The sequence below is a fragment of the Chiloscyllium punctatum genome, chromosome 33 (genome assembly GCF_047496795.1).
Source record: "Chiloscyllium punctatum isolate Juve2018m chromosome 33, sChiPun1.3, whole genome shotgun sequence".
Lineage (NCBI taxonomy): Eukaryota > Metazoa > Chordata > Chondrichthyes > Orectolobiformes > Hemiscylliidae > Chiloscyllium > Chiloscyllium punctatum.
In genome coordinates, this window is record NC_092771.1 from 4,836,431 (window position 1) to 4,860,178 (window position 23,748).

The following is a 23,748-nucleotide window of genomic DNA, read 5'->3' on the forward strand; positions in this document are numbered from 1 at the left end:
ATACTGGGAGAGGAGGGAGGGAATGCTGGGGTAGTGGAGGAATACTGGGAGAGGAGGGAGTGAATACTGGGATATGGGGGGGGGGGGGGGGAATACCATGAGAGGTGGGAGGGAATATGGTGATAGTGGGTAAAATAGCAGGAGAGGAGGGACGAGTTACCGGGATAGTGGGGGGAATAGTGGGATAATGGGAGGAATATTGGCAGAGGGCATAACGGGATAGTGGGGAGAATACCGGTAGCGGAGGGAGGGAATACTGTGATAGTGAGGGGAATATCAGGAGAGGAGTGAGGGAATACTAGGATAATGGGGGGGAGTACTGGGAGAGGAGGGAGGAAATACCTGGATAGTGGGGAATGGAGGGGACGGGGGGAGCTGGTATTATGGCAGTAATCGAGAGAGGAGGGGGATGTTGGGGAATACTGGGAGAGGGGGAAATACTGCAGTAATGGGGAACAGCAGGAGAGGGGTAATACTGGAATAATGGATGAATAGACAGGAGAGGAGGGGAATACAAGGATAATGGGGAATACTGGGAGTGGAGGGCGAGCACTGGGATAATGGAGGAATGTTGATGGGTGGGGTCGGGGGAGAGGGAAGGTACCAGGAGAGTGGGGGAATACCGGGTGAGGTGGGAACACCAGGAGAAGGGGGAACACCGGGGGAATGGGAGTAACTCTGGAAGGGGGAGGTTGTGCGGGTGGGAATTACCAGGAGAAGGGGGCGATCGCTGGGATAAAAGGAGAATATCAGGATAATAGGGAGAATACTGGAATAATGGGAAGAACAATGGGATAATGGTGAAGATCAGGATAATGAGGGGAACGCTGGGAAAGAGGTGGAATTACTGAGAGAAGAGGAAGATTAGTGGGCGAAGGTGGGGGGATCTTTGGGAAAGGAGGGGGGGACACCAGGCGAAGGAGGAAATTATGGAGATAATGGGAAAGCAATGGGAGTAGGGTTATATTTCTGGGAGATGGGGGAATTCCAGGCTAATGGGGGAACACTGGGGAGAATACCAGGAGATTGGGCAGACCATCAGGATAATGGGAATACTGGGAGAGGTGTGAAGAATACCAGGAGAAGGGGTTATACTGGAATAATGGGCGGAACAGCCGGAGAGGTGGTGGAATACTGGGATAACGGGGGAATACCAGGAGGGGTGGGAATACTGAAACAAGGGGGAGAAATACCAGGAGAGAGGTGATCACTAGGAGAAGGGGAAAATACCAGGCAGGTTGATTTGGGGAAATGGTGGGGGGTGGGGGAGCAGAGGGGATACCGGTAGAGGAAGAATGCTGGGATAATGGGGGGGTTCACCAGGAGAGGGAGAAACACCAGGAGCGAGGGAGAATACTATGAGTGGTGTTTTGCGATAATGGGGAGAACACTGGGGAGGGGAATCGTAGAGTCATAGAGATGTACAGCATGGAAACAGACCCTTCTGTCCAACTTGTCCATGCTGACCTGATATCCCAACCCAATCTAGTCACACCTGCCTGCATCCGGCCCATATCCCTCCAAACCCTTCCTATTCATATACCCTCCAAATGCCTTTTAAGTATTGCAATTGTACCAGCCTCCACCACTTCCTTTGGCAGCTCATTCCATACACGTACCACCCTCTACATGAAAAAGTTGCCCCATAGGTCTCTTTTATATCTTTCCCCTCTTAGCCAAAACCAATGCGCTCCAGTTCTGGACTCCCTCACCCCAGGGAAAAGACTTTGTCTATTTATCCTATCCATGCCCCTCATGATTTTATAAACCTCTATAAGGTCACCCCTCAGCCTCCGACGCTCCAGGGAAAACAGCCCCAGCCTATTCGACCTCTCCCTATAGCTCAAATCCTCCAACCCTGGCAACATCCTTGTAAATCTTTTCTGAACCCTTCCAAGTTTCACAACATCTTTCCGATAGAAAGGAGACCAGAATTGCACGCAATATTCCAACAGTGGCCTAACCAATGCCCTGTACAGCCGCAACGTGACCTCCCAACTTGTGTACTCAATATTCTGACCAATAAAGGAAAGCATACCAAACATCATCTTCACTATCCTGTCTCCCTGCGACTCCACTTTCAAGGAGCTATGAACTAGCAGTCCAAGGTCTCTTTGTTCAGCAACACTCCCTAGCACCTTACATTAAGTGTATAGATCCTGCTAAGATTTGCTTTCCGAAAATGCAGCATCTTGCACTTAGCTAAGTTAAACTCCATCTGCCACTCCTCAGCCCATTGGCCCATCTGATCAAGATCCTGTTGTAATCTGCGATAATCTTTTTTGTTTTTCACTACATTTTCAATTTTGGTGTCATCTGTAAATTTACGATCCATAACTCTTGTGCTCACATCCAAATCATGTATACAAATGACGAAAAGTAGTGGACCCAGCACCGATCCTTGTGGCGCTCCACTGGTCACAGGCCTCCAGTCTGAAAAAATAACCCTCTACCACCACCCTCTGTCTTCTACCTTTGCGCCAGTTCTCCATCCAAGTGGTTAGTTCTCCCTGGTATTCCATGAGCTCTAGTCTTGCTAACCAGTTTCCCATGGGGAACCTTGTCGAACGCCTTACTGCAGTCCGTATAGATCACATCCACCGCTCTGCCCATATCAATTCTCTTTGTTACTTCAAAAAACTCAATCAAATTTGTGAGACATGATTTCCCACACACAAAGCAGTGTTGACTAACCCTAATCAGTCCTTGCCTTTCCAAATACATGTACATCCTGTCCCCCAGGATTCCCTCCAACAACTTGCCCACCACCAATGTCAGACTCACTGGTCTATAGTTCCTTGGCTTGTCCTTACCACCTTTCTTAAACAGTGGCACCACATTAGCCAATACTGGGGATACTGGGATAATGGGGGAATACTGGGGTGGGGAGGAATACCAGGAGATGGGAGAAATATTGGGATAATGAAGGAATACTGGGGTAGGGTTGGGAAAATGGGGGAACACCGGGATGGGAGGAAACATCGGGTTAATGGTGGATTAGAGGGGAGGAAGGGGAATAATGGGATAATGGGAAAACTGGGTGGAGGGGGAGGGATACTGGCTTAATGGGGGAATGCCAGGTGGGTTGGGGGGAATAGGTGGGGAGGAATTCAGGATAGTGGGGAAGATCAAGGTGGTAATATTAGGATGAGGGAAAATACCAGGATAATGGGGAATACTGGGATGGAGGAACATCAGGGTAATGAGGGGGTGAACAGGAGGGGGTAATATTGGAATGGGGGAAATGCCAGGATAATGGAGGAAAATGGGACGGGGGTGGACATCAGGAGAATGGGGGAAGATCAGGAGGGGGGTATATTGGGATGAGGGAAAATACAAAGATAATGGGGAAACAGTGGGATAATGGGGAATACTGGGAGAGGGAATAGAGGGATGCTGGGAAGGTGGGCAATAGTGGGATAATGAGGAATAATGGAGAGGGGGGAATACCAGAATAATGGGCACACTGGGAGGGGAGGGTAATAGTGGAATAATGAGGGATACTGTAAGTGGGGGGAGTTTTGTGAGAAGGGGCAAAACTGGGCTAATGGGGGAATACTGCAAGACGGAGTACATACTGAGGTAATAGAGGAATACCAGTATAACAGGGGCAATACCAGGATAATGGGAATGTAGTGAGTGGGGGGGTGATGGGGGGGGGGGAAGTATAACTGGGAGAATGGGGAATACTGTGATATTGAATAGTATACTGGAAGAGGGGTGAATACTGGGATGGGGGACATTACTGGGTTAATGGAATACTGGGATATTGGGGTAATACTTGAGGAGGGGGGGAAATATTGGTATAATGGAATACCTGTGTAATGGGAGAATAGTGAGAGAGGGGGCAAATACTGGGAGAACTGAAGAATACCCAGATAATGGGGCAATATTGCGAGAGGGGGAATACTAGGATACCTGGAGAGGGGAAATGGGGAAAACTGAGATAATGGGGATACCAGGAAAAGGGGAATACTGAGAGAGGGTAGAATAGTGGGAAAATGGAGAATACTGGAAAAAGTAGAGTGGGGGAGCACAGAGAGAAGGGATACTGAATTAATGAGGAATTGCCAATGGGGGGGCCAGTGGAATAATGATATAATGGAGAAATAGAGGGAGAGGGGAAATGGGGTAATTGTGGAATGATGGGTGTATACCAGGAAGAGAAAATATCAGGATTAGAAAGGAATACTAGAAGGTAGGATTGGGATAATGAGGGAATACAAGGAGAAGGAGTGAGTAAGGGAGTATTAGGAGAGAAATGGGGAATATTGGGAGAAAGATGGAATGCTAGGAGAACAAAAGGAATACTGGATATTGAATGAGGGAATTAAGAATTACTGGGAGGAGGGAAGTACAGGGGTAATGACTGAATACTGGGAGGGAACTGGGATAATGAATGAATATTGGGGAGGAATTGATGAATACTGGGATGATGAGGGAATACTGTGAAATGAAATACTGGAGTAATTTGAGAATACTGGGAATACCATATCATGAGGAAATGCTGGGATAATAGTTATGGGAGAGGGAATGATCATCAGTATTGAGATGAACTAACAGGAGAGCAAAAGAATAAAGCTATGAAGAAAAGAAACCAGGAGATGCAGGTAATACCAGCAGAATGAGGGAATACCACAAGGAGGACAATGCTAACTTTAATATCATGGAATTTTATAATGTGGAATACCAGGATGATGAGGGTTGCCAATGAGGGAGTACTTGTTGAGGTTGTAATGGCAGAAAATAGCAGAAATGAAAGGAGTATCAGGAAAAGCAAATTATGGAATAGTGAGGGAATACTGTGTAGGGAAGGGGCTGAGAATTCCAGCTGACCCCAGGATAAACTGAACACTGGGATTATGAGGGGGACTCAGAAATCCTGAGATAAGGAGAACAGACCAAGGAAATCAAGGATGTATGTAATTTCTGGATAGTGAAAGCTTGGGAGTACTGGGGTAGATTCAGGGAACAGGGTATAAAGGAATCATAATAAGTGATAAATTGGGAACAGTGAGGAATCATAATAAGTGATAAATTGGGAACAGTGAGGACAGGATCAACATGAATACAGAGAGGAAATGTTGAGAGAAACTGAAATTAAGAGTGACAAAATCAGAACCATCAAAAACCTGGATGGAGAAGCAGGGACTGGAAGAGGTGACAGTACTCAGCAATAACTGAGGAAGAGTCTGGAATGCCCACAGTGTAATGGGTGGCAGTGACCTAACACCCAGAGGGAGATTTTAGGGATAGAGAGGGATAAGGAGCTGCCTGTGAATACAACAGAAATGATTAAGAATAATGTCAAGAGATGGGGAATTCTTGGAGAGCACAATTGTGTTTGTTGGGAAAGTGAGGAAGAGAATCTGGAACATAGAGATGTACAGCATGGCAACAGACCCTTTGGTCCAACCTGTCCATGCCGACCAGATATCCCAACCCAATCTAGTCCCACCTGCCAGCACCCGGCTCTTATGCCCCAAACCCTTCCTCTTCATATACCCATCCAGATGATTTTTAAATGTTACAATTGTACCAGCCTCCACCACTTCCTCTGGCAGCTCATTCCATATACATACCACCCGCTGAGTGAAAAAGTTGCCCCTTAGGTCTCTTTAATATCTTTCCCATCTCACCCTAAACCTATGCCCTCTAGTTCTGGACTCCCCCCACCCCAGAGAAAAGACTTTGTCTATTTATCCTATCCAGGCCCCTCATGATTTTATAAACCTCTATACGCTCACCCTCAGCCTCTGACGCTCCAGGGAAAACAGCCCCAGCCTGTTCAGCCTTTCCTTTTAGCTCAATCCTCCAATTCTGAACCCTTTCAAGTTTCATAACAACATCTTTCTGATAGGAAGGAGACCAGAATTGCACACAATATTCCAAAAGTGGCCTAACCAATGTACTGTACAGCCGCAACATGACCTCCCAATTCCTGTACTCAATACTCTGACCACGAAAGGAAAGCATACCAAAGGCCTTCTTTGCTCGCCTGTCTCCCTGCGACTCCACTTTCAAGGAGCTATGGGAGTGTTGCTGAACAAAGAGACCTTGGACTGCTGGTTCATAGCTCCTTGAAAGTGGAGCTCCTTGAAAGGCGAGCAAAGAAGGCCTTTGGTATGCTTTCCTTTAGTGGTCAGTAAGTGCTTAAGTCCTGCTAAGATTTGCTTTCCCAGAATGGGAATCGCAGGGATGGAAGAACAAATGAGATTGGAAATATGGATGCGAACATAAGAGGTACAGTTAGTAAGTTTGCAGATGACACCAAAATTGGAGGTGTAGTGGACAGCAAAGACGGTTACCTCAGATTACAACAGACCAGGTGGGCCAATGGGCTGAGAAGTGGCAGATGGAGTTTAATTCAGATAAATGCAAGGTGCTGCATTTTGGGAAAGCAAGTCTTAGCAGGACTTATACACTTAATGGTAAGGTCCTAGGGAGTGTTGCTGAACAAAGAGACCTTGGAGTGCAGGTTCATAGCTCCTTGAAAGTGGAGTTGCAGGTAGATAGGATAATGAAGAAGGCGTTTGGTATGCTTTCTTTTCTTGGTCAGAGTATTGAGTACAGGAGTTGGGAGGTCATATTGCAGCTGTATAAGATATTGGTTAGGCCACTGTTGGAATATTGCGTGCAATTCTGGTCTCCTTCCTGTTGGAAAGATGTTATGAAACTTGAAAGGGTTCAGAAAAGATTTACAAGGGTGTTGCCAGGGTTGGAGGATCAGAGCTGCAGAGAGAGACTGAATAGGCTGGGGCTGTTTTCACTGGAGCGTCGGAGGCTGAGGGGTGACCTTACAGAGGTTTACAAAATTATGAGGGACATGGATAAATAGACAAAGTCTTTTCCCTGGGGTCGGGGAGTCCAGAACTAGAGGGCATAGGTTTAGGGTGAGAGGGGAAAGATATAAAAAAGACCAAAGGGGCAACTTTTTCACACAGAGGGTGGTACGTGTATGGAATGAGCTGCCAGAGGAAGTGGTGGAGGCTGGTACAATTGCAACATTTAAGAGGCATTTGGATGAGTAAATGAGTAGAAAGGTTTTGAAGGGATATGGGCTGGGTGATGGCAGGTAGGGCTAGATTGGGTTGAGATATCTGGTCGGCATGGACGGGGTGGACCGAAGGGTCTGTTTCCATGCTGTACATCTCTATGACTCTATATCTTTGGAACTGGCAGAAATTGCGATTAGCTAGAAGTGAGAAAACTGAGAGAATCTGGTTGGGTCAACAATGCAAAGTGATGAGTCATGTCATTGTTTTGCCCCTGTCCTGAGATAGTGGGAGATAGTGTAGCGGCATCTTCACTCTGTGCCTAACCCTGTGCTGTCCCTGTCCTGAGAGTGTTTTGATGAGGATGGTGTATAGGGAGCTTCACTCTGTATCTAGCACTGTGATGTACATGTCTTGGGAATGTTTGAAGAGATGATTACAAATAACTGAAATGTATTTTGAGTTGTGGTTCTGGGTTGCTGAGCCTTGTGTGATGATAGTTAACACATGTCATGTGTTTGTTACTGGTCTGTTAGAAACCAAGTACCTTGCATTTCTCTTTTTTTTTGTTCAATTTTCTCACTTCTGTCCTGAAAATGCTGACTTCTGTAGGAATGAGTTCATGTACTGTGTCCAATGGACCAGTTGTATGAGAGTCTGGTCAGTGAGTGCAACAAACAATTAGACTTGAGTGAGTTCCAATTGAGTCTAATATTTTTCTAACTCAATGTCTATACTGCCACAGAGTTGACTGGATAGTGATTGGGAGGGGCAGCACTGAGATCTGGAAATGCTTCATGATGGTTATTGTATTTCTGCTATCACTCAAATTCAGCACTTGCCAGGAATCAGATTGAGTTTAGGCTGAGTGAGACTGCAAACTATCACTGAGATTCTTCATTGGTAAGGGATCAAGGGTTATGGGTTAAGGCAGGAGTATGGGGTTGAGAAATATATCAGACATGATTGAATGGCAGAACAGACTTCATGCGCCAAATGGCCTCATTCTGCTTCTATATTTTATTGTCTTATGATCAAACCCTTTAGAAGGGTCTGATGGAAAAATGAAATAATATCAGGACAGACCCTGCATTATCACTGGATTTGAATCAGGTTTAGCTGGTGGGGGAATGGTGCTTGTAATTAATCTTCTTTTCACTTGAACTGTGAAATACACCTCAAATAGTTCCCAACACAGGTTGCATGCTTTTGATGTGCATAGCATGAGTATGGGGGCAGGAAGAGAGAGCCAGAGCTGTCATTGGCTGTGGTAGCAGTTTGCATTGATAAAATTAGGAGTCTTACAATCTGAAAAAAAGTTGAATTAGGCATAAATTTTCCTAAAACGCTTTCTGAGCGATCATTTGATTCAGCATGAAACTGTGTTTAAAAAAAACTAAGAACTGCAGATGCTGAAAGTCAAAACAAAAACAGAAAATGCTGGAAAAAAACTCAGCAGGTCTGGCAGTATCTGTAAAGAGAAAGAAAGTTAATGTTTCAAATACAGTTACCCCTCTTGAGAATAGTGAAACTGTTCCTTGGTTTTATGGAAATAGTTTTACTAAAACCATTTGGTTCGGTATCTTATCTTTTAGCTTTTGGCACAAATAATTGTTAGTGTTGTGGAAGTGTTGATGCTTTATCTGCTGTTGTTACTAGTCCAGTTACTGATTATATCTGGGCTGAGATAATTGTATAAATTTGCTGTTGCAGTGCCAGTTGCTGGTGGGTAGTTCTTGGTGTCAAAGAAACCTTGGCACTTATAAACTGCCACTTTCTTTCACTTTCTGAATCTGAGCAGTGAACTTAATGCTGCAGGAACGTTGTGCTATTCTATAGGCAATGGAATCACTTTCTAAGTACAACGTTTTATAATCCTTTTTACACATAATTTCATCCCTCATTTTCCTGAAAATGCTCATGACAGATACCGCCACTTTGTCTGGGTTCTTTTTGTTTGAGTGTTGATGCTTTAGACAAATCTGATCCTTTTCACAACCAGTGTGAATATTGTATAACAGAAGTGACTGAGCATTGATTGGGAGTGAGACCAGAACCATGGAACTTGTTCCCCACCCTGTAAACTAACAACTCATTTCCGTATTGGATTCAGGCTTGAAATGACTTGTTGCTGTTTAACATCCATGACATGGCTCTCCAGGAAAACCATCGGTGCACTTGTGAGCTGGTGTATCAACTGAAATGATCATGCAGCTGTCACAGCACAGCATCAGGGAGAGAGAATGGCAGAACTGTTTAAACAAAAGATTTGCACAAGTGGAATCTATTTGCTGAGTGTTGTTCCTATGAGTATAGGGAGGGTAAGCGCACACACCTCCAATTGGGCATATGCTGCAGCTGTTTCATTCAGAGGTGTTAATGCTTAGGCAGTAACATGATAGCTACCTGCCGCGATAATAAAGGATAGCTGGGGATGGGATATTAACAGGATCGCTGAGTGACACGGGCACTGATGAGTTTCAGGTCCTGTTACTGATTTAAAAATCTGCTTCACCTCTCAGGAACCCAGCTCAAAACATGTGTTTCAAATTAACTTATAAGAAACATCCAAGCTCTCTTATTGGTCTAGTGAGTAAAGGATAATCTGTTGTTGGATAAGTAAGGATATGCACCAGTTTTATTGAGAGATTGGTCTCAGCTTGGACAGCAATTGGGTGCTGTCTAGAGTTGGAGGGAGGTGAGGCTGGGGATGAATAAATGCTGATTCTGCCCCTGACTGTGGGCCCCTGCCAGGATGTTTCCTTGAGGATTAGGAAGCGGTTCCTGATCAGCTGCAATCTCCATAATAAACCAAAATAAATTCTTGAATTTTTACAGAGCATTTTACATCCTCAGGATATTCCCAAGACCTTTATATCCAATGATGTACTTTTGAAATATAAACACCCCGGTAAGTTAGGAAATGTGGCAGCTGGTATGTGCACAGCAAAACTCCACGCGATGTTATAATGTTCATGTAATCTTCTTTCAACTGATGTTAGTTGCTGAACAGATATTGTCTGAAGATGCCATGGAGAACTCTCCTGCTCTTCGAACAGTCCTATGGGATTTTTACCACCTACCCTTCTCAATCTTTCCCCTTGTCTGCGGAATGGTGACCCTTGGGTTAAACCACCACCAGTCATTTCTCTCTCATGAGAGAGCAGCTCTTCATTCTGGTAGAACTATGGCAACTTCACTATTGATACTTTTCCCCATCTTTACCCTGCGATAATCGGCTGCGTCTCATCTGAAAGGCAGCAACACTCAATACTGGCTGCCTGGATTCAGTGTTGAAGTGTAGCGTGGAACTTGAACCGGTAACCCACTGATTGAAAGACAAGAGTTCTTCACAGTGAGCTATTACTCGCATCGGTAGTGTATAACACCGAGAAAAGGCCATAGAGCTGCTGGAAATGGTCAGCTAGGAGCAAGAAATCGAAGGGATAAAATAAATGCTGTTATTTCTATGTATCATTCAAGGTGCCTCTCATATTTTCAGAGTGACTGTTTCCCTATCACCTCGAGTTCAATTTAAAACAAGTTATGAGATTGCAAATCCAGTCTTAAAATAATACCTCATCTGTATAATGTACTTTGGGCTCAGACTGCTTCCCCTGGAGGTGCTGACTCTTCCTGGGATTTGGATCCAGCAATATAACAGCCTGATGATAGCTGTGTGAGATCAGATAAATGGCACTGGCAAGTTGGAGGACAGCACAAGCAAATGTCATTTTCTAACTGGTTCAGAAATGGTCTCTCTTCTTCAGCTCAGGGAGACTTGTGATATGAGATTTTTTCTGAATGATATAGTTTATTGCTATGTTGTATCGTGTGTTTATTTGCAAGGTGACTCTCCTCACCACCCTACAGTCATCACACCCAAATGTCTCAGTGAATTTTGTGGAATTGGTTCCACAAATTTGAGCTTTGACACAGACTTTCTATGTAACATGAGACTGTTAATTAATTTACACTGTTAGGTTTAGGTGTAGGAGAATCAAGTATCAGAGAAACATGTTTACAGATTTGACAGTTATGCAATGTACTTTACCAGTGCTAATGACTCAAGAAATTTACATGACAGGATGGAGGCCATTTAGCCCATCATGTAGGTCCAGTCCAGATATGACCTCATTGTTTTGCAGAAATCTCAGAGGTCTGAATCTTTTCTTCAAACGTATGTCCAGTTTTATAAACTCGGACACTTGAAAATACTTTCAAACTGTGCTGTTGATGCGGCTAGATTATTGGAAGGTGCAGCCCATTTTTAAGTTTATTCAGAGACAGAGTACCATGGTCATAGTTCCCTTTTCCATTTTGCAATTTCTTTTGCACCTGCCTTCTGAAGGAGCTGCCTTCTTATATGGTTGAGTTTCTGTGCAGATACACTGTGGTACTCGACGTAAGAGAACTGTCTCTTTGTGGTTGGACAGAGAATTGCAGTATCCTCTGTTTTTGCCTTACGTGGGTGTTCCATCACCATCCAGTGGTGAGATCAAGTTCCAAATCCCTGGTCAATGATATTGGCTCATTGAAATGTCCAGCTTTTGTTTGATGTTGATCCATGACCTCAGTGGTGGGAGTCAGTACCTACTAAACTGGGGTCTTCAGTTTGGTATATTTCTGCATCACATCCACGTTTTATCACTAAACTATGAGAGTAGACAACAAAATGCCACCAAGACATAAACCTTTATTATAATGCCTGCTGTATTTTAGAACATCTCTATGTGGTAGAGCATTTTTTGAAATATACCTGAATTACCTGGTTACTCTCTAGAATTCCTTCCCTAACTTCCTGTCTATCTCCAACCTTATCTCTTCTAAAACCACCATTAAAACCTATCTGTTCATCCCTCCATTTATTCATTATTTCCTGAAGTGCTTTGGGACATTTTTCTTTCCATGTTCAAGGTGTTGTTGTATGATCACTTCTATCAGTAAATTTGAGTTTGTGTTCTTTGAAACTTTAGGAACTGGTCTTGAAGACAGATGTTGTGCCTACTGACAGCTTTTGTGGATTGTTATTTTGCATTGCTCAAATTTTTGTGTCTTCCAACCTGTCTTCCTTTGCTGTTGTTGCAGTTTCTGCTGACTCTGAATGCCAGCATTTGGAATCGTTTGAATCATTCAAGTATTCAATGAAGCTGCACCTCTCCAAGGCTATGATCTTGTTCTCCTGGGCAGTTGTTGCACAGTTAGTGAAGAGCCATTTTTTAAAATTTGCCATTTCTGGCTGAGAAAGCTCTCTTAAGAAAGATTGAGAATTGAGTAGCCTTGCATTTCTTTGGGGCAGATGTGTTCTTCAGGGGGGAGGAGGTACTGTTGGCATCAGTCTATTGCCCACCATCTGCTGTGGCTTCCATTTTCTTTTAGTTGCCAAATGCCATCAATGTAATTTGATCTGACTATGGATGTGCCATATTCCTGATAACCGTCAGCTGCTCCCATGTCACAATATAGCTCATTACCTAACGAGAAGAGACGAAAAACTCCACAGAATGTAAATTGGTGTGACTGAGCCATAGAATGCAGCAACATGGATTCAAATGTGCCTTAAATGAAACGCAGCAACTTCAATTTGGATAGCACCTTTAATATGGTAAAATGTTCCAAGTTGCTTTACAGGAACATTATGACATAATATATAATATTAGGCTATATGAAGAGATGTTGAGCAAAACATCCATTGGGACAGTCAAGTGTGAAAATAGAGAAAGAATGAATTAATGTTTCAGCAGCAGATGGGTTGAGTTAGAAGTGAAGTCAAGCAATGTTAAAGAAGTGGAAATAGGCTGTTTTAGTAATGGCGCAAATATATAATCAGAAGCTTTTCTTGTGGTCAAATATGACAATGCTGAATTTGGTTTTTCTTTTATGCCAGTGAGTTTATTATTTGTACTAATCTCCAATCTAACTGCCAAATCATTCAGGCTTCATCAAGAGTGGCAGGTATCAGCTAAGCAAGGTGGAATTTTGGGAGTGTGAAATTTAACATGACCTATGAAAATTAACCAGCAGCAGGATGATAGATTCTGTTTGAAATTGGGTTGTGTAATGAGGGTACTGGTATTAGTTACAGGAAGCGAATTAAGAATATTGCATTAAAAAAGGCAATTATTAAATGTTATTGACCCATGAGTCAGTATTTGTACAAATAGCGAGATCATGCTCAATGACATGACTATCTCGAAGCAAACATCATTGCCAATGTTGCAGACCACCATAATCCCTCCAATTGCACTGTGTAGAGGTAACTTCATAGTCAGTTTACTGTTTACTGATAGATTTGTTGGCATTTTCTAGAATATTGGATGGTTAAGTTTTCATAACAAAGTAAAATTCCTTTCAAAAGATATGACTGTCAATCTGACTAGAATTTGAGGGGACGATATTAAAACTGCTGTCAATGGCCTTTGATGAACTGTCCTCCAACTTTGTGGATTATTCCTGATGAAGGGCTTTTGCCCGAAACGTCGATTTCGCTGCTCGTTGGATGCTGCCTGAACTGCTGTGCTCTTCCAGCACCACTAATCCAGAATCTGATTTCCAGCACCTGCAGTCATTGTTTTTACCTCCAACTTTGTGGAGTCTGTTCCCTGGCTCGGCAGAAGAGGCCAATTTGTCCTGTTGGAATGTAAGACCAATATCGTTATTCCAGAAAGCTGTGTTGAAGGATAAAACTAGAAACAATTTTTACACGCTTTTATAAACATTGCAAACATGTAGCTCTTTATTCAACAACCACTATTTCAGTTTGTTCTTTCTCTTGAGACAGAAGAAAATCCCAGCTAATGCACACCGGTTGCACACAGTTAAATATAAGTATCGAGCATGTCAAGCACAAGTACTTCACCTTCAAAACCTTGGTCCAATAATGCTACTGGCCTTGAAGACGTAGGTTTCCCAATTTGAGCTTCAAGCTGTTACTGTCGTATAGACACACAGTAGTAGATCATTCGATCCCTCATGCCAGCTATTCCAGTCAGTAAGTTCATGGCTGTTCTGTTTGAGTTTTCAATTCCACATGGTCATGTACTGCCAATAAACCTTGATTCCCTTGCCTAGCAAGAATCTATCAATCTCTGTCTAATATGCTTCAACCCTCTCTCCCCCCTCTTCCTCCACTCCCTTCTCCTCCACCCCCTTCTCCTCCACCTGTTGCTTCTTGCTGCACTCATTATGGTTTGAACTAAAATCATGCTGAGTTCCTGAGGAGCAGATGAGATTGCCAGCTGAATTGGAACGCATACTGAGCCCTGCCGGGATATAGAGCTGGCGTCATTAGGATATTGTTTTGCTTCAAACTAATTTTTTAATGAAGTGTTATTTAAAACTGTAATTATTTTGTATCTTGTCGGCTTGTGGGTACCAATGATAGTGATTGTGGTAACAGTGATTGGCTGTGGGAGCATTGTGAACTGTTTGCTGGATAGTACATGGATTCATACAGTAAGTGTTGATTATAACTGAATCCACTATATATTTCAGTCCTGGTCATAAAATAAATCTTTGGCAAACATTTATTGTTAGGAGATGGTACCTGCTGTTTTTATGATCAGGTGGAGGTTCCTGTGTCAGGAATGTGTTTCTGCTATCCAATGTAAACTAATGAGACTTACAGAATGGAACTTCCTTTGGTTCTACTCTGGATCTGAATAGTATTAGTTGATTGTGAGTTGATAAAGGGTAGGGCATCTCTGGGGTTGGTCCTCTCCGCTACTGTTGTTTGTGTGTGTGTGCAGGTTGGGTAAAGAAAAGATTTGATTCTGGTCTGTGATAGTCAAAGAGAGATCCTGCTGAGGGTCGCTGTCCCAACCCACATTTGTCAACTCATGATTCAAAAGAGTCAGAGGGTGGCAGGTATTCCTGAAACCCACCCCAGTTTCAATTAGTAGCGTCAGGAAAGGAGGGGATTTAGTTGCCGGGATGAAGGTCAACTGATTTCGTGAATTGTTTATGATACAGAGAAGTGGATACTGTAACCTGGAAACCATACTTCCTGTGAATTGAGGTGTGGAATGGAGCATCTGCTCAGTTTATTTTTGGATGCACAGAATATTCTAGATCTATTAAGAAGGCTGCTTAAAACCTCTGTGTGGGAAAGGCTGCAATTTAATATTTTACATTTGAACAACCAATGTCTCTTCCTCTGAGTTTTTTTTAGATTAGATTCCCAACAGTGTGGAAACAGACCCTTCGGCCCTACAAGTCCACACCGGCCCTCCAAAGAGTAACCCACCCAGACCCATTTCCCTCTGACTAATGCACCTAACACTACAGACAATTTAGCATGACCAATTCACCTGGCCTGCACATCTTTGGATTGTGTGTGGGAACCAGAGCATCCGGAGGAAACCCATGCAGACACGGGGAGAATGTGCAAACTCCACACAGACAGTTGCCCGAGGCTGTAAGGCTGCAGTGCTAACCACTGAGCCACCGTGCTGCCTGTTGTAAGTAATCACACTAAGCTAATGTTTGGACTTAACACAGAAGTAACCTGGCTAGGCCTGGTTAGATTCTGTAATTTGTTTCTGAGCCCAAGTATAGAGTTCCATTGCTTCAGATGTTTGCATTGGTTCTGTGATTTAAATTCCTCCAGGAACAGTGAGGGAACCCAGGCTGAGAAATGGCTTGGTCCTGTTGGTTTCGTTATTTGCTGCTTGAGGAGGCAGAGCAATGACTGACTCAGAAATTGGAGCCTGCAAATAGGCAGCCCAGGCAGATCCTTAGTGCAAGTGGAGAGGTGAATGTAGGGATCAGTTCACTGAGTAGGAGAGAGAAGGAAATTTGTGGAAGGATTTGGGTAAATAAGAAGTGATAGCGGGCAGAAGTTTATTGGTTGTGAGGCTCGATTCTCCATTTACATGGAGCAAAAAATAACAGGTGTCTGTACAGCACCTTTAACATGGTGAAATGTCCCAGTGTGCTTCACGGGAACATTATTATGACATCTAGTTAAATAAAGAATTAAGTTGGGTGAACAATAGCTTGGTTAAAAAGGTTGGTTTTATGGAGAGTCTTAAAAGGAGGAAAGTGCGATACAGGCAGAGAGGTTAAGGAGGAAGTTCCAGACCTTAGGGCCTAAGCAACCGAAGACACGGTTACCACTGATTGTCTAAAATCAGTGATGCTCAGGAAACCAGAATTAGAGGATTGCAGATACCTTGGTGGGTTGTGAGCTGCAGGACACTATGTCATTTTAGACGGGTGAGGCTATGGAGGGAGTTTTAAATAATAAGAATTTTATCTTGTTATCTAAATGGGGAGAAACTTCAGAGTGCTTTGGTGGGATCTGGGTGTCCTTTTGTATGAATTGCAGAAAACTAGTATGCAATACAGCAAGTAATTAGGAAGGCAAATAGAATTTTGGCATTTTTTGCAAAAGGAATAGAGTGTAAAAGAAACTGTAAAAGAATGGAAGTGTTGCTATAACTGAACACTGCACTAGTGAGACTGCACCTGAAGTATTGTGGATAATTTTGGTCCCTTTGAGGAGGGATGTAATTGTATTGGAGGCAGTTCAAAGAGGTTCACTAGATTGATTCCAAAGATGATAGGTTTGTCTTATGAAGAAAGGTTGAGTAGTTTAGGCCTAAACTCTCAGGTTTAGAAGAATTAAAAGAGATGTTATTGAGGTATATTAATAGCTAAATTATATTGACAAAGCCTACATGAAGTGTTTCCTCACATGGGCCAACCTCAAATGAGGAGATGGGTCTCTGAGATGAGGTGAGCTCAGAAAGCAAGGCAGGAGAAAGGCAAATTTCAAAACCATGTAAATTCATGATTATGGTTAGAGGTGTATAACAGGAGGTTTAGCCAGGTGGTCGAATGGAAGCAAAGGTCACAATAGAGCGAGCTGATTCAATTGTCTCAATCTTAATGACAAAAAGGAATGATGCTATTACTGGTGTCTGTATTTTCAGTATCTCGGCCCTAAACTCTGGAATTCCCTCTCCACTTCTCTTCTCCTACAGGACACACTTGACTTTCTCTTTAACCAAGCCCTGATATGTTTTATTTTGGTTTAGTGTCAGATTTTTTCCAGTTCTGGTCCTATTGAATTCCTCTATGTTCAAAGGTCTGTATAAATTCTGTTGTGTGCTTTACAGCTTTTGATTCTAATTGGGTAAATAGTGTTTTGCACAAAAAAAATTGACTACCCCACCAGTCCTTATGAGGAAACTATTGCAGTGCTTGAATGCTTTAGAATTTGGCTTGTGGAATGAAGTAGAAAGGAAGCTTGGGGTATTGGAGCAAGGGAGAAAAAGTCCCAGGTCTGTTCAATCATTAGATGCCTTGTTCAGTTTTGGTACTCCACACACCAGCCCCCGGGTTTATGCCTGGCCTGTGACTAATCTCATCTGGAGCCTCAATGTTTTTAGTCTGTGGAGGAGAAATCACTTTTGCTGCTAACTACTAACCAGTGAGTGCTGCTAAAAAGTGTGCATGTGGAAATATGAAACAACTGAGATTTAAGCCCTCCAGCAAGGACAGCCTGACCCATGAAGATTGGGCACTTGGTGATGTTCTCACATCATTGAACTGTACCCTTTAATAATAAACAGGGAAGACACAAAGGTCCATTAAATTGCTTGAGCTGGTGTTAAAATGATTTGCTGTCACATGGGCCATCTGAGTTGTGGCCTCTACAGCAAAGAGCCATGAGCCCATCGGCATATCTGAAATTAGTAGAAACAGGTAGAGAAACTGAAGGGGTGGCATGGTGACCTAGTGGTTAGCACTGCTGCCTCACAGTAGCGGGTATCGGGTTTGATTCCAGCCTTAGGCAGTTTGTCTGTGTGGAGTTTGCTTGTTCTCCCTGTGTCTCTGTGGGTTTCTGCTGTGCTTCCTCCCACAGTCCCAAGATATGCAAGTTAGGTAGCTGACTGTGAACCAACAGCACTTAAAATTAGTTGATTTTCAGACACACACACCAGTGCTCAATTATCCATGGTGTTCAGGGATACTTAAGCGAGGTGCATTAGCCATGGGAAATGCAGGGTTACAGAGATTGAGTAAGGGGATGGATCTGGGATGCTCTCTGGAGGGTTGGTGTGGACTTGTTGGGCCGAATGGCTTGTTCCCACACTGTGGGGATTCTGTTCTAAAAAAGGTCTTACTGGGATATCTTGTCTTATAGGGACCCTTGTTAAGGCTGCCAACACAAATCTGTTTCCCTCTCATAGACAGGCTGAAATAACGAACAAAAAACAGTGAAAGAGACTGAAGTTGAGGTGTGTGTCTGAAAATCAGCTAATTTTAAGTGTTGTTTGTTCACATTCAGCTACAGGCCCCTCCAGAAATCAGTCATTCATCCAGCTTTTGCTCTTGTTTTCTTTGGAAACACAGGCAGGCCTTTTGAACGATGCCAAGAGCCACAGGCTGTGAGTTTATAACCTGGACACACGAGCCTCTCTGTGTGCGTGCTTCTCATGAAATGCCCATTTAGAAACCAGTGTGGAAAAAATTGCGTTTTGAGATCTTTTCAAATGCTGGGCAGCAATTAAGTAGTAAAGTGCTATTTATTTGAGATTGGCTGGCGGAAATGATCCTCAATACACTAATAAAGCAGTGAAGTAGATTAGCATATGACTTGGCTTTAGACATATTTTGAGGAACTGTTACTTTATGAAGAAGAAAATATGTGAGGCCCTTGCAGTATTCCGTGTGAGGGAGGAATGTCTGGGTCGGCTGAATCTGGGTGGAAGGTCTTGGTTTGTGTTGGGAGTTTGAAGCTTTGTTTACAGCTGTGCAATTGTTTGAAGTTGCCGAAAGTTGGAACTTTTGGCAAATGCATTTTAAATCAACTCAAATTGTGAGCAGTTCAACGTGTACACTATAATTAAAAAATAGTTTTCGAGATGTGTGCTTAATTAGCTGACCAATATTGAAGGAGGGTTGGGTGGAGTAGATCATTTGGAGTTCCTGATCTCAGTGGCTGAAAACATTTGGCTGTTGAATGAAGACAGTATTGTGTTCAGCTCTGAACCTTTGTGGTTGAATGACTGGCTGATGTTGATGAATTGCTATTTGAATCGTAGTACAAGATTGCTATCTTCTAGTCCAGTATCTCAAGAAATGGGCAGGACGTTTGGCATGGACTTGCATAGAAATTGACATTTAAAATGTTTTGGAATCAAATTGGCATCATCCTGATAGAGGCTGTGAATCAGCTGCACACAGTTATTGGAGTTTAACTGATTTTCAAGGAAGGATAATGAACCTTGGAGAAGTTTGCATGATTTGCACAAACTTGTTTTAAGTCAACATTGCAGCAGAAGCATCTTATGCAGAATCCTTAAAATAATTTTAATCTTGACAACAAGAAGTTTTTCAAAAACAATTTACACGTATAAATATTCTCTGTTTCTCCCACAATCCCTATTCTCTTTCTCTTTGACCATTGGATTTTTTTGGAGGTGTATTATGTAAACTGCAGAGATTGTTCTGCAGGTTATAGAGGCCTGTTTCTCAACTATAGAGGCCTGTTTCTCAACAGCTTAAGTGTTACTAGATGTGTAACAGTATAGTCATTGTTTATTCAGGTGAGGGCGCCTTACTGTCTAATTATGCACAACACTATTTTCCCACCAGGGTAAGGCATCTATATGCCCCATTGTAGAGTGCAGTCAGGACCTTGTTGTGGAACACTGTGGATAAATACATTATATGTATTAGTTGCTGGTTTGTTGAAGATAGCTGTGGTGGGAATATTACCTGTGTGGTTTTCCAGAAAATACAAGGATTGGTTGAGAGATAACTCTAATTACGGGGCATTGCTGCATTATGCTCTCGTACAGTTGGACAGGCTGTGGAACTAGTGGGATTTGTGCTGCTGCCCTTATCATGTACATACTGGAGGTGTGTGGGGGTTTAGAAGGGAGTGAGATTGCTTTTCCTGGAAACCATTCCCTTACAAATTACCATATTTAGTGCAGCTTTTTGAAATCAAAAGTCACATGACGCCAGGTTATGGTGCTGCTCCGAAAGCTTGAGATTTTACTTAAATCTGTTGAACTATAACCTGGTGTTGTGTGACTTTTGACTTAGTCCACTCCAGTCCAACACTGGCGGCTCCACATCACGGGCCTTTTGAAAGCATTGTTGTATTTTTGCAATGATCCTATTTTGTCTGGTTGACCCCGGATGTTATTGCCGTTGTATGTTGTAACATGGGCAAGCCGAAATGTTATCCTTGCAGCTGATGTGCATGAGGGTTGCAGGCGAAGGAGAACAAAATGTGAACAAGGCTGGGTCTGATGAAAGCATGTTGGCCTCTTGGGAATAGGGGGCTGGATTGGCTGAGCTTTATTTTTGTTAAGTAAAATTGCTATTCCAAGAAACAGAGCTTCTGTTTAATTTGTTTCATTATTCAATCATAAAAACTTAATTTGTTTTAAATAAAAAATCTGGTGGTGTAGGTGCTGAATGTAAACTGGACCTGGAGTAATTTGGGAAATTCAGCCATGTGCCTCTTATGCATTTAGTCAGTTTTATTTTATTGGTACCCACAAAGAAGCTGTCTTTTAACTAAATAGGACTTTTTCTTTTTCAATTGTTGCATGTTTCAGTGAGAGCTCCCTGGAGCCTTGCCTGGGGCCTGGTTATAGTTTCACAATGGCTGGTACATTCACTGACTGATGCAGAGGCTGAGTGAGGATCTGTGTGTCTGACATTTGCACAGGGTTTCAGGATGGCAGCTGCTCTTTGCAACTTGTTTGAGAATCTCTCCCTTTGCTATGTCATTGTGTAAACCCAATCCCTACGATAAGCATCTGTTCTGCTATTTATTGTTCATTCCTTAGGGCTGCACCCGCTGTTCCTCCTGAGATTAACAGGAACCTAGTGCCTTGTTACTCTGCTGGCTTTTCGGATGATAGATTCCCAGATGACGAATGCAGTGAATCCGACTGTGGTAACCTAGTAACTACATCCATTAATGACCTGACAATTCCTAACCTTTGACCTGGCCTCTTGGGAATATACAATGGTACCGGACTGTTAGTTGGGTTGTCATTTATTACAGAGCCAGGAAGAGAACTGATGATATAACCTCTGTCAGCCTCAAGTCCTGCCCTTGCCACTGAGGCAATGCATATTGAAGCATGAGAGAAACAAGGAAATATACAGAGGGTCTGTGTATTTGTAGCAGGGAAAAGTGGAAATGTTATCCTCGCAGCTGATGTGCATGGGAGGTGCAGGCGAATGAGAACAAAATGTGAGCAAAGCTAGGTCAGGTAAAGGAATGTTGGCCTCTTGGAAATGGAGACTGGATTGGGTGAGCTTTATTTTCTTCAAATAGAATTGGTATTTCAGGAAACTGGTCTATATCTTCCCCCTCCCCCTGCTGACCACAGAATGTCTATGAGCCCCCTTCCCTGCTGACCACAGTGTCTGTTAAAGGAGGGGACTTTTTCACAGTCCTTTCGGCGTTTGGTGATGATATGATCTTGTTGCTAACTGTAGAGTAATAGTAGTTCTACAATTTGGTAGCCGGTCATTTGGACCTAGGTCTTTGCTTGTGTTAGAAATTCTTCTTTTTAGAGTCTTTTTCTCACTTGTAGAGGATAAGAAAGAGTGAAACCTGCATTCTTTTTAAACCCTGAGTTGGAGAGAAAGAGAGCAATCTGTCTTTGCTTGCAGGCCTCTTGGAGGTCTGAGTTCAACTACCTTCCCACAACAGTGACAAACTGCAACTTAAAGAAGATCCAATGGCTACTGTTGGACAGATTTTCAATTCAAAGGCACCCGCTGATTGCTTGTCTCAGAAAGTATTAAATTCAGCTTCTCAAAATGTTACATGAGCTTGTGAAATCAATCAGGGAATGCCACACAATTCCAGGTCTGATCTTCAGTTTGCCCAAAAAAAGGTAAGAAAAGGTAGAGAGAATGCTGGAAAAACCCAGCAGCTCTGGCGGCATCTGTGGAGAGAGAAACAGAGTTAACATTTCAAATCTGGTATGACTTCATCAGAACAAAGAGACACATCTGGTACATTCTTTGCAATCAAGCAGTGTTCAAATGTCTGTTTTTGTCAGTTAATACTTCTGAAGGATATGTACTTGTACACTTTAAAGAGCTTTTCTGTTTAATTGGTTCTGTGATTGGGGAGGGGTTACTTGCTTAATGAAGGTGTGAATTCAAGCCAACTACACAACTGAAGCAAGTGGTCAGGAGATTACAGTCAGGAAGTCTCTCAATTGTGTGAAGAGGTTACGTAATTTGGGGTGACTGAGGGGAAGGAGATACCTAGTTGGGGAGATGAGGGCTATGTGATTGAGGTTGGGGAGCAGTTATGCTGTTCGGTTTGGTGTGGGAAATGGGTGGGAGTTATGATGGGCAGCAGGAATAGGATTTACATGCTGGAGGAGGGGGGTACATATTGGAAGGGATTTACACGGGTGGGAGAAGGGGGAGGGGTTTGCACAATGGGGAAGGGATTAAGCCATTGGGGAGAGGGTTACATGGTGCAAGGGGGTTAGGCGATTACACAGTGGGAAAGGGGTATTACATGGAGGTAGAGGGAAGGGGGTTTTAATTGATTAGGGATAAATTACACAGTTTGAGGTGGAGAGAAGCTGATTTCAGTTTGTAGAGCATGAGGACAATTCTGTTCTGAGTCACTGACAATAATCTTCTGACCACTGGGTTCCTACGGGCAGTTGACTTCAACTCATGTCCTTTTAATCAGTTGCCATGTTGTGGGAAGAGAAGGGATCAACAATGTTGGCCCTGGCTCAGTAATGGATCCGTAGAGGTATGTGCAGATAACCAGGAACTATTGCCGGCAGGAGAAGCTTTGGTTAATTTAACTTCACTTCAGTGCAGAACTTCATGAATTATGAATGACTCTGAGACTGCCCAAGTATCCTGCTGGTCTCTGCAGCTGATTAGCCGCCAGCAAGTAGGCTGTGGATGTTTGAAAAGTGAAAGGCTTGTTGTGATTTAAGCTACAGGACTGAGAGTGAACATTGTCCTTCGGTTGCCTCTTAAATGCAAGGCATCTTTGTTTAATATCTTCAGGTCTCCTGAGGTGGCATGATGGTTCAGTGGTTAGCATTGCTGCCTCACAGTGCCTGGGACCTGGGTTCAATTCCACATTCCTGTGTGTCTGTGTGAAGTTTGCACATTCTCTCCATGTCTGTGTTTCCTCCCACAATCTATAGATGTGCAGGTTAGGTGGATTGGCCATTCTAAATTGTCCCATACAGTCCAGGGATGTGCAGATTAGGTAGGTTAGCCATGAGAAATGCAGGGTTACATGGACATGGAAGGGGATTGGTCCTGATTGGGATGCTCTTTGGAGGGTCGATGGAGACTTGATGAGCCTAATGGCTTGCTTCCATACTGTACGGAGTCTGTGATTCTATAAGTATAAGCAATGAAGGAATGACCTAAATAAGTGTTTAAGAAGTTTGGAGTAGATAATGTAGATGAGGGAAATTATTTCTTCAAGGAGGTAGGAGCATTCCTGAACAATGAGGTGTTAACCTTAAAATTAGAACTACATGTTCAGGACTCTTGTGCTGTGGTAGTGTCCCTAACTGAGCCAAAAGTCTGTTTTCAAGTCTCACCCAGTCCAGAGGTGTGGCTCAAGTCTGAACAAGTTGATTAAAAATACCTAGAATTAGACATTGATCAGCTTGATGTCAGGAAGCACAGCTTTGCCTCCACGATAGTGGAAATCAGGAGCTTTCTCCCTCAGAAGGCTGTTGAGACAGAGTCATTTGAAAATTTCAAA

General features: G+C 43.1%; 1 protein-coding gene across 10 annotated transcripts in view; it reads left to right on the forward strand.

The window, feature by feature from the left end:
- The window catches only part of LOC140458359 (neogenin-like), a 206,711-nt gene that overhangs the window by 8,604 nt on the left and 174,359 nt on the right, over window positions 1-23,748 (forward strand). The window contains exon 1 of one of the 10 annotated variants that reach the window (XM_072552784.1): window positions 4,586-4,610. The exons of the other annotated variants lie outside the window; for them this stretch is intronic. The gene's annotated coding sequence lies outside the window, so the exon portion shown is untranslated. Of the gene's footprint in view, window positions 1-4,585; window positions 4,611-23,748 lie in introns of those variants that run through there. 10 annotated transcript variants of the gene reach the window in all.